This window comes from Hippocampus zosterae, chromosome 18, assembly GCF_025434085.1.
Source record: "Hippocampus zosterae strain Florida chromosome 18, ASM2543408v3, whole genome shotgun sequence".
In the NCBI taxonomy this organism is placed as follows: Eukaryota; Metazoa; Chordata; class Actinopteri; order Syngnathiformes; family Syngnathidae; genus Hippocampus; species Hippocampus zosterae.
Genome location: NC_067468.1, coordinates 4,680,146 through 4,697,054, shown reverse-complemented (window position 1 = coordinate 4,697,054; position 16,909 = coordinate 4,680,146). Strand labels below are relative to the sequence as shown.

The 16,909-nt window shown below is 47.1% G+C and overlaps 1 protein-coding gene across 7 annotated transcripts in view; it reads right to left on the bottom strand.

Moving 5' to 3' along the window:
* LOC127590805 (dihydropyrimidinase-related protein 2) overlaps window positions 1–16,909 on the bottom strand; it is a 157,524-nt gene that overhangs the window by 90,796 nt on the left and 49,819 nt on the right. The window lies entirely within an intron of this gene.

The window sequence follows — 16,909 nt, the reverse complement described above, 5'->3', positions numbered from 1 at the left end:
GAAACTAGAAGGTGCTGTGACGCACTACTATCGTCATCGCCAATGGTAAATATTACTGTTTATGCCGCCTGGACATGGCAATGAGCAGTTTTGAATCAAACAGTCTTTAATTCAAAACTACTCATGAACTTGAAAATCTAGACTTTACATAAGACTACAAGTTTCCGTTTAATAGTCTAAAAAATCTTCAAGTTACGGTTTGAGCCATCATTTTAACATAACGTAATAATGTTTAAATTCAACTTCCTCATCGACTTCAACAAGTCTCATTGTTGAAGACAGGTTAAAAAAAATAATAACAATTGCAGAATACTGTATATTATAGTATGATTCATTTGGTGTTGGTCCTGGTAGAAATGGCCCAGACATACTGCCTGAAAGTCTAAATTCAGGATCAACTTAATATATCCATTATTGATTTCTTGCCTTGCCTCTTTTCGTTTCCTTCCTGCATTGTTTCAGTTTAATTTTACTCACTCAGTTCTACCGCCCTCGCTGAGTCCAAAAAAGTACATGATGTAATTTTCCTGGCAAACTGATGAAGGTTATGCATTTATGAGAGATTCAGAACTCAATACCATTTAATCCTCTTCATTTATGATGAGGGTGGCATTGTTGGATTAATTGTCACACATCCACAAGGCCCTCAACTGGGATCAATGCACTGATTTTCAATGAGTGAATCAGATTCCAAGTTCCAACATTTTTGCTAATCCGAAAGGGTAGTATGTCTTCTTCATTGTCACTCCATGTGTAACATACTGTATACTTTACGGTATCACCACGTCCATGTGTGCACTTGCAGTGCTCTCCCTTTCATGGAAAGACACCAAGTCTCATTCTGATGAACTGCAGGGAACAGTGGAATCAATTAGGAAACAGAGAGTCTGAGCTGTCCCCTGAGATCTGTTGAAGTGTACACACAGCAATTTTTCCACACCCCACCGCAATAGTTTACTATCCATACAGTTCTTTATCCCAAGACAGGCCTGTTTTTTCTGTGTTTAATATTTGGGGGACATTTGGCCAATAGAGGTCATAGCAAGAGATGCCAGTAAATTCCCTACCTGAAGACATCCACAGCAAAGTATACAGTGAGTGGTGATCACTGGAGTTTAGGTGCGGTGTGAAGAACTGGATCAATAACAACACAAAATGCGTGTTTTATAGAAATGAAAATGTGGGTTTTTAATACAGTACCTTGTGTTGAGTCAGAATGTCGCTCTTTGTATATGTATGCATATTGTATGTGACAGTTATCGGAGGGAATGAAGTTTTATTGGATTTGAACCATAACTGCAAATCATTGTGTTAAGAAACAACCCATGATGCTGCTTTGCATGAGTGAATAAATAAAAACCATTACAACAATTCGAGATTACGAATGGCACAAGAATGCTCTCACTAGGTCTTTTCCAACTTTGGCATGTTTGCATGAAAAAAATCCCTCAGAGTGAAGAGTGACCATCTATCACTGCAGGAAAAACTTCACTCGGAGTTTATAGGCCATTGCTACATTCCATCAGAACACATTTGTCAACTGGTCACAGCATGTTTTAAAGAATTGGGACCCTTGTGGATGGCCCTCCGGGAATGCGCAAGTATGTTATGAGAAAAGGATGTAATTCAGCCAAAAACAGGCCATGGGAACAAACGGAAACTGATAATGAATAACTTGTCATTTCCTTTTCTCGCCGTTTGTTGGGTGGAGGCATACTTTCCAGCCTGTCTCACGCCTAACGGCATTTATTGTTTCAATAATCCCATGCTAGTTATTATGAGACAGAGTCTTTGGATACCTGATGGGATGGCTTATCCTGTCTTGACGACTGGGAGCCCCCCACCCAAAAAAAGGAACCTGTAAATACAAATATGTGGATCATACCATAAGGTTCAAGTCGTGGTCACATTTCAAGGTTCAGAGTAAGGTCATGCTATAGTCAAAGTCTGTCTGTCCACAATAAGTAGTTTAAGCTAAACATGCAAATAGATAAATGATGGCTTCAACCATCTTTGCAGCCCGACTCCTGCATGTTCACAGTGTCATCATTCTGACAGCATACCTTACCGAATGTGTGTTTGTGGTGTCAAGGAAAACAATTCAAGGGAATCTCCGCTATGCAAGACTGATGAAGAATTTCATTAGAATTTTTTTAACCCATTATTTTTGTTATTTGTGCGCAAAATAATTGAATTCAAACAGTACCAAAACTTTCAGCACTGTTGAAATGGGATTAATTTAGAGTCAGCTAAAAAGCACACGCACGGAAATTGTCTGTGCTTTTCAATACCGGTTATTTCAAACCAGTTAGCTTTCTAAGGCCGGTGCATATTATCCTAATTCAATTTACAATTGCACAAAAAAAAACACTTTCAAAGTAAAATAGAATATGTACATGCTAGATCCACCTTCAAAATGATTCTAACACTCATTATGAATTTCATTCACATGTAATTCAAAATGGGTGTGAAAGGCATCTTTGCCACAATCACACTAAAACACATTCTTTTTTTTTTGGTTATTTATATAATTTCAATTCATATTCGGTGGGGCTACAGAAAATCCATCCATCCATCCATCCATCATCTACCGCTTATCCGGGGCCGGGTCGCGGGGGCAACAGCTTTAGCAGGGAAGCCCAGACTTCCCTCTCCCTAGCTACTTCTTCCAGCTCTCCCCGGGGGATCCCGAGGCGTTCCCAGGCCAGCTGGGTGACGTAGTCTCTCCAGCGTGTCCTGGGTCTTCCTCGGGGTCTCCTCCCGGTGGGACATGCCCGGAACACCTCACCAGGGAGGCGCTCAGGAGGCATCCGAATCAGATGCCCAAGCCACCTCATCTGGCTCCTCTCGATGTGGAGGAGAAGCGGCTCGACTCTGAGCCCCTCCCGGATGACCGAGCTCCTCACCTTATCTCTAAGGGAGAGCCCGGACACCCTGCGGAGAAAACTCATTTCGGCCGCTTGTATCCGTGATCTCGTTCTTTCGGTCATGACCCATAGCTCGTGACCATAGATGAGGGTTGGAACGTAGATCGACCGGTAAATTGAGAGCTTCGCCCTTTGGCTCAGCTCCTTCTTCACCACGACAGACCGATACAACGTCCGCATCACAGCAGACGCTGCACCGATCCGCCTGTCGATCTCTCGCTCCCTCTTGCCCTCACTCGTGAACAAGACCCCAAGATACTTAAACTCCTCCACTTGGGGTAATATCTCCTCCCCGACCCGGAGGGGGCACTCCACCCTTTTCCGACTGAGGACCATGGTTTCAGATTTGGAGGTGCTGATTTTCATCCCAACCGCTTCACACTCGGCTGCGAAACGCTCCAGTGAGAGTTGTAGAGCCCCGTTTGAAGGAGCCAACAGCACCACATCATCTGCAAAAAGCAGGGATGAAATACTGAGGCCCCCAAAACAGACCCCCTCAACGCTTCGGCTGCGCCTAGAAATTCTGTCCATAAAGGTTATGAACAGAATCGGCGACAAAGGGCAGCCTTGGCGGAGTCCTACCCCCACTGGAAACGGTTCCGACTTACTGCCGGCAATGCGAACCAAACTCTGACATCGGTGGTATAGTGACCGAACAGCCCGTATCAGGGGGTTCGGTACCCCATACCCACGAAGCACCCCCCACAGAACTCCCCGAGGGACACGGTCAAACGCCTTCTCCAAGTCCACAAAACACATGTAGACTGGTTGGGCGAATTCCCACATACCCTCAAGGACCCTGCTAAGGGTGTAGAGCTGGTCCACTGTTCCACGGCCGGGACGAAAACCACACTGCTCCTCCTCAATCTGAGGCTCGACTTCCTGACGGACCCTCCTCTCCAGCACCCCTGAATAGACCTTACCAGGGAGGCTGAGGAGTGTGATCCCTCTGTAGTTGGAACACACCCTCCGGTCCCCCTTTTTAAAAAGAGGGACTACCACCCCGGTCTGCCAATCCAGAGGCACTCTCCCCGTTGACCACGCGATGTTGCAGAGGCGTGTCAACCAGGACAGCCCCACAACATCCAGAACCTTGAGGAACTCCGGGCGGATCTCATCCACCCCTGGGGCCTTGCCACCGAGGAGCTTTTTAACCACATCGGTGACTTCAACCACAGAGATAGGAGAGCCCACCTCAGAGTCCCCAGACTCTGCTTCCTCCAAGGAAGGCGTGTTGGTGGAGTTGAGGAGGTCTTCGAAGTACTCTGCCCACCGGTTCACAACGTCCCGAGTCGAAGTCAGCAGCGCCCCATCCCCACTGTACACAGTGTTAGTGGTGCACTGCTTCCCCCTCCTGAGACGTCGGATGGTGGACCAGAATTTCCTCGAAGCCGTCCGGAAGTCGGCTTCCATGGCCTCACCGAACTCTTCCCACGCTCGGGTTTTTGCCTCGGTGACCACCGAAGCCGCGGTCCGCTTGGCCAGTCGATACCCATCAGCTGCCTCTGGGGTCCCACAGGCCATAAAGGCTCGATAGGACTCCTTCTTCAGCTTGACGGCATCCCTTACTGCTGGTGTCCACCAGCGAGTACGGGGATTGCCGCCACGACAGGCACCAACCACCTTACGGCCACAACTCAGATTGGCCGCCTCAACAATAGAGGCACGGAACATGGTCCACTCGGACTCAATGTCCCCCGCCTCCCCCGGAACATGGGAAAAGCTCTGTCGAAGGTGGGAGTTGAAACTCCTTCTGACGGGGGATTCCGCCAGACGCTCCCAACAAACCCTCACGATACGTTTGGGTCTGCCAGGACGGACTGGCATATTCCCCCACCATCGGAGCCTACTCACCACCAGGTGGTGATCAGTTGACAGCTCCGCCCCTCTCTTCACCCGAGTGTCCAGAACATGCGGCCGCAAATCCGATGATACAACTACAAGGTCGATCATCGAACTGCGGCCTAGGGTGTCCTGGTGCCAAGTGCACATATGGACACCCTTATGTTTGAACAAGGTGTTCGTTATGGACAATCCGTGGCGAGCACAGAAGTCCAATAACAAAACACCACTCGAGTTCTGATCGGGGGGGCCGTTCCTCCCAATCACGCCCCTCCAAGTCTCACTGTCATTGCCCACGTGAGCATTGAAGTCCCCCAGCAGAACAAGGGAGTCCCCAGCAGGAGCACTCTCCAGCACACCCTCCAAGGACTCCAAAAAGGGTGGGTATGCTGAGCTGCTGTTTGGTGCATATGCACAAACAACAGTCAGGACCCGTCCACCCACCCGAAGGCGGAGGGAGGCAACCCTCTCGTCTACCGGTGTGAACCCCAATGTACAGGCACTGAGCCGGGGGGCAATGAGTATGCCCACACCTGCTCTGCGCCTCTCACCGTGAGCAACTCCAGAGTGGAAGAGAGTCCAACCCCTCTCGAGAGAACTAGTACCAGAACCCAAGCTGTGTGTGGAGGCAAGTCCGACTATATCCAGTCGGAAATTCTCTGCCTCACACACCAGCTCGGGCTCCTTCCCTGCCAGAGAGGTGACATTCCATGTCCCAAGAGCTAGCTTCTGCAGCCGAGGATCGGACCGCCAGGGTCCCCGTCTTTGGCTGCCGCCCAGCTCACATAGCACCCGACCCCTTTGGCCCCTCTCATGGGTGGTGAGCCCATGGGAAGGGGGACCCACGTTGCTTCTTCGGGCTGTGCCCGGCCGGGCCCCATGGGTGTAGGCCCGGCCACCAGGCGCTTGCCAACGAGCCCCACCTCCAGGCCTGGCTCCAGAGTGGGGCCCCGGTGACCCGCGTCCGGGCAAGGGAAACCGTGGTCCATATATTGTAGTCATCATAAGGGTCTATGAGCCATGCTTTGTCTGGCCCCTCACCTAGAACCTGTTTGCCATGGGTGACCCTGCCAGGGGCATAAAGCCCCAGACAACTTAGCTCCTAGGATCATTGGGACACGCAAACCCCTCCACCACGGTAAGGTGACGGCTCACGGAGGGGGCTACAGAAAATTTACAAGCATAACTGATTTGTTCCATATGATACATTACTAATGTAAAATTACTCCTGAATCACAGTAAAGATTCTTTGACTTGTATGTAAACATCATAGGGTGCGCTTATTATTTATTTGTATTTGAAACCAGTGCCTGTAAAAAAAAAAAAAACAACCCCCCCCCCCCGCATCCAAAAATTTAGCAAAAAAAATGAATCCATGTAAGCGTTTGGGTTTTCAAAGAAGTCTTTTCTCTCCCGACTTGTGAAGCGGAAACAGACATATTTTCTTTCGGAATAATTATTCCTGAAGGAGTTCGCCCCACGCCGTTTTAAATCTGCTCTATTACAATGCAGAAGTGTATCATATTTCAACAGTCACAGCTTGAAGGATTTATCAACTTGGGATGAAGGAGCAAGTAGGGTCAATCATAAAATCACACTTGTGTTTTGATCGGCGGTACAGTTCCACAGAATCAAGTGCACCATGGTGAGAGAATTATCTATTTGCAGTATTACAGACAACACCAGATTATCCCGGAGAAGTCTGCAACAACTGAAAATAAGCCTCACGATGCCATTTTGATTCTAGAAGTTGACAGGCAAGATGGAGGTCACTGAGGTCATGGCGTAGAAAAAGGTGCAAACTTGCAAAGCCGTCAATCTGTTTTCAAATTACGGCGGTGACAGCGTGCGAGGTGTTGTTTCCGTGTATTATGGTAATGGCAGGCCTTGGCGGCTGCCGCTTGTTCGCAGGTACCGCGCTCGCCACGTTTGGCATTCTGCTCCACTTCTCCCACTGAAAATGAGTTCTCCCTCTCGCTGGAAACTTACAGAGGATGCGGCGCCCACACAGCTGTTCTCCCCCGAGCTGGCGTACATAAAACATAAAAGGTAAGCCTATATGAAAAATGCACAGAGCGCTGGAATATAATGCGCTTGATACCCGACTACTGTCGGGCAGGAGGGAGATCAAGAGAGAGGCCTGCCCTGGATAGATTTCTGTTTTTGCCAAATTCGTTTCACTGCGGGCTTGGATGGCTGCCTGCGCAAACATTTACTCACCGTGCTCAATCCGTGGATCACATTACAAAGATTGATTGTTCACTTGCCTCTCACCCTCCACTGTTTCATTGGCCAATATGAAATTAAATGGGATTCTTCAAAGAGGGGGGTGGGAGTCGGCCCGTTCTGCTTCGAGTAAGTGACTTTGTCTCTCAAGCAGATGTGAACAAGCAGGTTGTGTGTGCGCGCACGTGGAGAAAATGCCTCCATTATTCTTGTGCATTTGAGATGAAGCGAAAGCTTGAATACGAGGCTGCCAAAACAAATCCAGATGATTGTCACAGTTGAAAGATTAGCGCGTTGTAAATTCGCCCAGCGCCCGCGTGAACTTGCAAGGCGATTCATTTGGGACACACAGGTGTCTTGCTACCGGGTGCCCTATTGAAATTGCACACAGAAGCAAAATGTGACTTTTTTTTTTTTGCATTCTCCAAAACAGCTCTGTGGGTTTTACTGCACCCCACAATGGTGTTAAACCATGGCTTATCATTTCAGCTCTGGCAAGTGGCAAATATTTTCTGTCTTGTTTTTAGCGGGCCTCTGAGTGCAAACAAAACAAAAAAACAAACAAACCAAAAAAGACACAATTGGAACGTGAGGGAGGCCAGCTCACCCATTGGCTATGGATTCCATAGAATATACAAGGTGCCAAAAATAGGGGGCAATTTCGCCGGCGCTATCATTTTATTCAAACAAATTAATGTCCATCAATTCATTCATGATCTGAACCGTTTATCCTCAATATGGTTGCAGGCGTGCTGGAGTTTCAAGTCCAAATAGGAATACATTGATATTAACCCATTAAAAACTCATTCAGTACCAGCCAATTCTAGAACAAGTCTGAAAGGACGTTTAAAAACGTCTTTGGAACTGAATGAGTTAAAGGATTATCATGTCAACAAGTTACAGGGTACAACAAAGGGTGACTATAAAACAATTAAATAGGCAACGAGGAGCAAGGTGAATTAATTTGAAAAACAATCTGACACCGCAGTTAGTGTCTACTCGACATGACACAAACTTGAAAATCAATGTGAGCTTTTCCAAGCAAGTACACGAATGAATTTGAACCGACAACATGTCATTTTGTGCAACAAGTGGAAATGCATTTGTGCTTTTATCAATGAGAAACGGGTAGAAAAAAAAAGAGCAGAGGCAATTGGCAAGCCGACCGGCTAGAAGAAAAAAGCCATGATTGGGTGTTTTGACGCACTACTATCGTCGACCTTGAGGACTCGGGGTCAACACAGGATGCTGGTCTTTCTTCTCTGCATGAAGCTTTGGAAAAAAAGAAAAGAAAAAAAACGCTCCCGGTGAGGCCGAGAGCAAGCGAATCTTAGCCCCTCCCTCACCTCCGCTGCCGCATCACGTCCTCCATCCATTCCATTTCCCTTTCTGCGTCTTCCTCCCATCATAATTTTGCTCACCCTCGCCCCCTCACATCGTTAGCATTTAGATAGTTGAGAGCAGAGGAGCTTGGGTAATAGGCTTTTCCCTCCCCGCCGTCCCTCCTTGCTCAAATCAGCTGAAGTAAGAGGGATTAAATCAAAAGAACAACAATGATGATGAGAGCGAGTGCGAATGAAAGAAAAGCGGCAATGGTGGGGGTAGGGGTGGGTACCGCCGCATAACGCTTGATCGGGCTGCAAGCTCATTAACCCGGGCCTTGACTGAATTGATGTTAGAGGTGATTGGAGATTATCACATTTAGGGAATACTTCTCCCCCCCCCCCCCCCTCCTCTCCATCTCACTCCTCCTCGCTCCTTTTTCCCCCTCCGTGGTTTTCCTTCTCTCAATTTCATCCAGGTCAGCTGTCCCTCCCTGGTTCCATCCCCTCGGGTGCGAGGAGAGAAGGATCCATCCGGATAGCATCAACGCCAGCTCCCGTGTTCGCTTGATCTCCTAATTCTGCTTCATTTAAACTTCATCAACTCTTCCACTGGACCGGAAGCGCAGAAGAATGGGAACAGCTTGGCTGGAAACAGCTTTTTCTCCCCAGCTCCTCTTTTGTTGTGTGTGATCTGATATGATACCCGAGAGCAGCTGGTGTTACGGGCCCCATCCTTCACACATGCGCGCGCGCACACACACACGCACTCGCGCGCTTGCAGCAGAGCTATCTAAGCTAAAGTTTTGAGTCATGGTTTTATAGAAAGTTGAGAGTAACTTTGTTGAAAGTGTTCCGTTATAGTAACAATTATTATTCTCAAAGAATTGCGCTGGTTCATTCCAACACAGCAATTGTCTTAACGAGCAGCATCCTAATGCTGAGCGTTGACGAACTCCGTCTTGGAGTATTCATGAAACAATATTTCTATTACTGTGGTTGCAACGAAAATATACTGCATCATACCGAGAGACGCTTCTAAAATGACAATTGCGATTTCTGATATTGGCCTGACTTTGAGAATTTCTTTGACGACAACAAATGACATTTGCATCTGCTATATCACATTTATAACGCAAATAGTTTGAGGTGGGAAAACATCAGACAACGTGTATATGAACGATTCGCCACAGAAGTGTATTGCTGCCACACCATTAAAAAAAAAGTTTAACATTATGTTACAACATGATAAGTTTCACGTTAAAACATGACCATTTCGGCTTCCGCATTCAGCGTAAGACAGCAAAGGAATGACTTCCGGTTCAAATCACTGGCAGAGCCCTTTGTTGCTATATGTGTCTTATTTTTAAATCGTAAATAATTTCAAACACCTGGCCTTATTTCTTCATTCATTTGCGGCGTTAGTAATTATGTAGTGAGTAACTTTGATTTGATAATACGCAAAAGGGCTCCACACGGTGCTCCGTGTTGTTATGTTGAAACTCATCACATCTTCACGTGATACTATAATTGATCAAAACATGAAACTTCTCAGGGTACAACTTGATAACTTATTGTGTTAAAAGTTAAAATGTTCAACTCATCAGTTTGGCTTCCACATTCAGCCTAACACAAAGAGATTACTTGCCGTTGAGGTCACTTTTTGTTTCTCGTCAAATCAAAGGTACGAGCCAGTCTGTTGTTGTCTTTTATGGGGAAGTGGTGAAAATCATTTTTTTTTCTTTTTGCCCAGCTTCACTGATTATGTGACGCCTCTGAAACATTTCACGGATGTTTATCCATGAACTATTTAGCCCACAAATATATTCCAAGATTCATATCTTTTTGAAGAAAATTGCCTTTTGCAGATAATTAGCGCACACATGCACGCATGCACGTACGCACACACAAACACATACACGCACGCAACATGAAAAGATCACTAATCCGTACGCCTTGGACACCGCGCGTATATATTTCCCACCTCCCTTCACCTAGGAAATTTAGCATGCCCCCTCGGCTGAAGCAGAAAATGAGATTACTGTATTTAAATGACTATGGTAATAGAGAGCACACTGCCGGGCCCCTGTCGGATAAAAGGTTTCTCCTGTCCTCATTGTGAGCAGTTTTGCAAAGTACTATCGTCCCGCTCCCGCTCACAATGGGGATGTCATTTAAGACATTTCTCTTTCTTTTCCTCCCCCCTTAGTTCCTCGTCAGACCCATGTAGCAGTCCCCAGGAGGCCCTGGGCGCCGAGTGTGTGCCTGTGTTTGCGTGTGTGTGTCAACCTCGCAGAGCCACCAGTCCAGACAGAAGGAGAATATTCCTCATTGCAAGCCGCTTCAGAGTGATTGGACACGGTCAGCCTGTCTTAGAAGCCGTAATCCAATCTATGATTTTCATCAAGTGTACTCTCCAAGGATGAACACTACATGTCCACTGGAGAATGTGGAGGCCAGGTGGCCAATAGTGGGGGAGTCTTTTTAACTGCCAGGATCCTTGCATCTTTTTACGTATCCTTCCATGTGTCCTTCCATCCATCCAATTATTCATCTGAACTGCATCACTGCCTTTCCACCCCTCCATACATCTACACCGCACCGCCATCTTTGCAATCTTGAGTATGTTAACGCCTTCATCCATCCGTTTCCATCCATCCACACATCCTTAAACACATTTTTGTGTCCTAGTTATCGTTTCTTTTGCAGTGCCGAACCCAAATGCTTGAGCACCTCATATTAGATATAAGGGCGGCCCGGGTAGTCCAGTGGTTAGCACGTCGGCTTCACAGTGCAGAGTTACCGGGTTCGACCCCGGCTCCGGCCTCCCTATGTGGAGTTTGCATGTTCTCCCCGGGCCTGCGTGGGTTTTCTCCGGGTGCTCCGGTTTCCTCCCACATTCCAAAAACATGCATGGCAGGCTGATTGGACGCTCTAAATTGTCCCTAGGTGTGAGTGTGAGCGTGGATGGCTGTTCTTCTCTGTGTGCCCTGCGATTGGCTGGCAACCGATTCAGGGTGTCCCCCGCCTACTCCCCGAAGACGGCTGGGATAGGCTGCAGCACCCCCCGCGACCCTAGTGAGGATCAAGTGGTTCAGAGAATGGATGGATGGATGTTAGATATACACAACAAATTCCTAAATAGCTCAGTTTGAAATAAGAGACGAGTAAAACGTGGTTGTTCAAATCAAATTAGATTCATTTTAAAAGGGAAATTTGTTTTAAAAAATGCTCCCAGTATCTCAATGTTTTTAAAAGGAAGATTATTTGACTTTTTGGATATTTAGCACGGAACATGAAGGTCCATATAAATCGGGCCTTGAGTTTGATATCTGTCATATTTGGTATCTAATGGTGTATTCATTGATCCTGCTACTGAGTCAAAGTTCTGACCTGATTGAGATACTGTGGCCGCGATTCACACCAGATAGGCCAAGAATTTTGATGAAATGAATCTGCTTTGGAAAAACCAATGGTCCATAGTCCTCCTGACCAAATTCAACAAAAGGAACCCAATTTGTACAAATTGAAACTTATCTTGTTGCTTCGAGATGGGGTGGTTCGTATGGTTAATTTCAGGTTGATTCCATAATTTTGTTAGCATCGTGGCCATGAATCACCCCATCAGTAGGTGGACTCTTGAAAAAATAACCCTTGACATTAAGACCCTTCAACATGGACAGGGTACAGTCAAGAAAGAAAAGAGGGGGAATGCAGAGAGAGTTGTTGAGAGTTTTTTTTTTTAATGTGGGATGTGCACCTGAGGATGACGGGATGCCTACTGCGAACTCTGATGATGCTCTTCCTTCCATCCGCACCCTAGCACTTCATCATCTGTGTTTTTTTTCTCCCCATCCCCACCCATCCGCCACAGTCCCACTTTTGCCTCTCGAACCCCCCTGCATCAAGCCTGATCTATTGGTTTTCGGCGCCGCACCGGGCTATAAATCACGGCAATGGGGACCGTCGATGATTAGGTTGCTGGCGCGGGGAGAGAGGGAGAGAAGAAAAGAGGGGACAACATCACGGAGGAGGGGTGAAGGTGGGCCCGGCAACCTGGTGCGCAGCGGACAGGTTACTGATGCTGTTTCTTTCTCTCCGGCACGTACCTGCACAGGGGGGACATTCTCTCGGGTGTTACATAAAGGAGCTATGGCTCTGCTGGGGCCCAATGCAGCCTCCAGGATACATAAAGCGAGCAAGAATTACTTTGCTACTGAAATATACGGTATCTACCGTATGAATGCCGCATTGCTTATTCTGGCCCATAATGTCAGCGCTACCCCTGAGAGGAAGAAAAAGAGGGAGCGGCGGACGGGAGCCCACGGGAGGAGAAGATATTGATTCATGTTGTTAACATACCGTAAGGCAATTAAAACTTCATTTGTTTAAAATGTAGACTTTAGCCTCATTTGAGCTTTGGCGGAGGGGTATTTTATTATGATTTTTTATTTTTTCAAGCAAAATAGCTTAAACTGCATTCATGTGCAGCCAAGATAAATTCAGCGGTACGACCTAGCTTGTTTTGGAAATTCCGCTCCCTGTCAATAATTGATACCCGCCTTCACATCTGATTCGATACTTGTGGAGCGGGATGTCTATTTGTCTGGAACTTGACCTTAATGCCTCATTGGCAGCGATTTGCCAGTGGAGACCCCACCGGCGTGACACTTTCCCTCAGGTAACAAATCTCCCACAATGCACCCAGCTGCCAAATCTTCAGCCGAGAAGTGAAATAACACAAACATGAGCGGGGATGATAATGAACACGCTTCATACGCGCGACTGAGATATGAAGCCCCCCCCCACCTCCACCTCCACCCCTCCGCCGCCTCAAGACACACACGCACACTGATATTGTACAATTCTGTTTTACTTGTTCGCCCATTTAATGGCTGTTGTGTGTTACTGTATGTTTCATCAGCATCAGGGTGGCAGGTGGGAGGGATCCTGCCTTTGGAGGAGCGGAGAGGGGCTTTGTTTGCTTTAGTTTACATGCTCGCTGGTTGTTTGTTGCATGTTGGCGCGCCAGCTCTCGGCTGTCAGAGCTCCGTATCAGCGAGTCTGACAGCTCCGCGGCCATGTTTTGAAGGGAGAGGAGGAATTAAAAGATAAGAGATTAGCAGAGACGAAGAACGGAAGCAGGTGGTTTGAACCTCACCTGCTGAACAGATTGTTCCCGGGTTGAGGTTGAGGATGAGGCTGCATAAGGCATCTTTAGAGCTAATGTGGGCGATTGTCTGCATTTTCTGGGGGTGCAGGCGGCCAGGGGGGAGGCCGGGGATTACAGGGATGATCCCGCCATTCAAAGTCGCTCCAAACAGAGCCTGCTCTTCCCTCCCCAAACCCTGCTAATTCCCTTTTGATGAGGCGTGCTAAATAAATCCTATTTTCACGCCTTTATTCCCAACCGACTCCCGAAGCGGAGATCAGGAGATGCAGATTTTACAGGCTTCTGCTGCCATTTGGGAGCCACAATGGAGGAGCCGGTCGCTCCGTCCGGTCGGCCTCATTATGCCCCTCGTCGAGCCCGCACGCCAACTCCGGCGCAGTGACACATTTACACATGCGCTTTTTCACAAATGTGCCATCATGGCTCTGTGCAATCGCTGGGACAAATGCAGGACATCATGTCATGTACTTCACGTTTGTTGTCGCCGATACTCCAGGCGCGTGTTAGGGTGAGTGCGCACTGTACATCTCCCAACTGTCCTGTCGGCCCTTCCTTCCGCTTTCACATGCTGAGCCCCCGGCGCTCGCCTATGACGCTAACAAGCTCCTCCGTCTCTTTTGCTCTGTCTACAGCGGGGCCTTGTTATTAATGGGACCAGCTGGGAGCGGTGCAGGTACATGCGCAACCAGACAAAGGCCCATATATAATCATAAAGTCATAACAAACGACCTGATGTAAATGAGGAGGGGAGGGTTGGTGTGGAAAGAATAAAGCCGTGGCTCTGGAGGTGAAGTGGTGGGGGGAAGAGGATCATCATTGTCATGCGACATCGAAATGGCTTGTGCCCACTTAGCCGGCTGGCAGAAGACTGACTCTCAGGCCTTTGACCTCCCTCTGGACACGCCGGCAAACGGGCGAGGGGTCAAGACTGGTGAATGCCTCCTCGACATCTCATTTCTTTGCTGATAGGGCAGTTAGGCTGAGAAAAATGCTGCGTGTGAACGTGTCCGGGCAAACAAAAGACAGATTTACAGACACTCTGCGATGATGGCTCGGCCTCCTCGACATATGGCGCCGCTATATTGCTGCCTTCACAACCTGACGGCTTTCATATTCAATGAGAAAAAAAAATAATTCCTTTTTTTTGTTTTTTTTTTTTGTTATAAGATGAAGCGATCACTGTGACGTTAACGTAGAAGCACGGAGGATCCCAGCCTGCTCATCTGCAGCGCGTCTGCGTCGGTGAGGCTTATCAAGACACATGCTTCCAATTAGCTGGGCTTCTTCATGTAAATGCTTCATAAATTATCCTCCCTACCTCGGGATTAGGAGAGTTAGCGTCACCAGAGTCGGCAAAGGTTGTGCATGGAAATGAAAAAGACGGTGATGGGTGCAGGGTTTTGGGGGGGGGGGGCCGCTTGAGGTGGAAGGAAGGTGAGTGAGTGAGTGAGTGAGTGATACAGCTGGCTGGCAGTGGGTGTTCATGTTTTTTGGCCGCACCCAGCAAAATGATCATGAAACACCGCATAAGGCTATCATGACAATTCCTGAGGTGTCATGTCACAGAAAAGTGAAGGAGCAGCATGTCTCAATTGTTAAATTTATATGAGGAAAATTTATTCTTCTGATTAAGGTCATGTGATTTGATCAAACTGATTTTTTTTTTAAATGTGCAAACATTGAAAATGTTGCTTCAAGTCTCATATGCATAATTTGTTCCAGATTCCTGAAAAAAAGGAAATACATACAAAGCAAAAGCGCTCTTGATATTGTAGTAGGAACATATTCGAAGCACCTGGCTGTCAGCGTGACTCCGGGTTTCCAACACAACTCTTGCACTGAATCCCAATCATTTAATAAAAGAGTGTACACAATATTTTCCCTGTGAGCATATATTCGTCCTTTAAAAGACAGCACTGAGGGAGAGGCTTGCTTTTTGAACATTTTGATTGATTTCTGTCTTTTTGATCAAACAATGACCAATTATCATTGATGTTAATAGCTTTGTTGCCAATTGCTCAGACAATCCAGGCTAAAAGAACCCTCCCTAATTGTATTTCCAATTTAAAAATGTTGGTTTGTAAGTAGTGCGTTGCGGCACATTCGTGTGCCATAGGAAATTTTTCAGTGTTACAGTTAATTGGTCTAAAAATTCTTAGTATACTAATAATATCTACCAGAGACAGGCAGAACAAAGAACGATAGATGATAAAAGGTACATAATTGACCTCTCCACTTTTAGTTTGGTGCATGTACCGTGAGATTTTTTTAAATTATTATTATTATTTTTTGCCTTGGTTCAGTAAAGGTTGTAAAACACTGAATTAAATGATACGCTTCAAGGTCATCCAAGTCATTCCAATAACGTTGTGCGAAAAAATAAATAAATAAATAAAATTATCCGTCCGGAATCATTGATAAATCTCCCTGTTAGCCTTCAATCTAAAAGTGAAACAAAGCTCAGCTAGGTTGCTGCGTTTCATCAAAGGTGTAGAGCAGTTTGAGGGGCTTTTGAATCCTGCTGGGAATGTAAAGCGTCTGTAAACACAAGACACAAAGAGCCCTGTAAGGCACTAAAGCTCCGGCCACAGCGGCCATACAATGGACTGTCATCGTGAATTGGCCCAGAGCTGTGGGATAGAGCCTGTTTAAGAAGACGCAGGGTGGGTGTTAAGCCTAGCCAGAGCCCGGCATGACAGACACTTGTCCATATAGCAGCGCTTGGTGAATCTCAAAAACACTCTGTTTTACTGTCGCTCACCAAGACACTACGCAACGCCAGCTGTCACCCGTACATGTAATGTAAATGCAATCTCCGTTTTCTTTTCTTTTTTCCTGTGATATGAGTCGACCATCTCAGAGGGGCACATGCTCGCACACTCTGGCTTTTGCATACAGCATCATGCAGACAGTCAATAACAGAATGGGTGTGAGATTAAGCCTAAACCCGGCTCCTTTTCATGTGGCAGAGCAGCCGTTGCCCCGAGATCTGGCACCAGATGGCGCTGTGCCGGTTGCTGCCAGGAGATAATCGGGACAGATCGGGCAGCATTACTACCCATTATCTTGTAATTATTCTTGTGTGGAGCGCTGATCCTGCCGTTTGTGTAAGTGGATGGCACAGTGAAGCCGTCGCCCCCGGCAGGATTGAAATCCTCCCCGCTTCCCTCAAACCCCCTCTTGGGGACTCGGCGAGGGGTCTGTGGAGGTGGGGGTGGTGGGTGGGGTGGGGGGGGGGGCTTTGAGCAACATAACACAGCACCTGACATTCATAAAATCATTCTAGCGACTGGTGATGAAATCCGGCTGCCCTTTGACCTTTGCACTGATGTCACACAAGGTGCCCTTTCAACACAGCCATAGCAAGAAGTGCATCACTAACCTCTGATGGCTCTATAAAAGTGTGATAAGGAAACAGT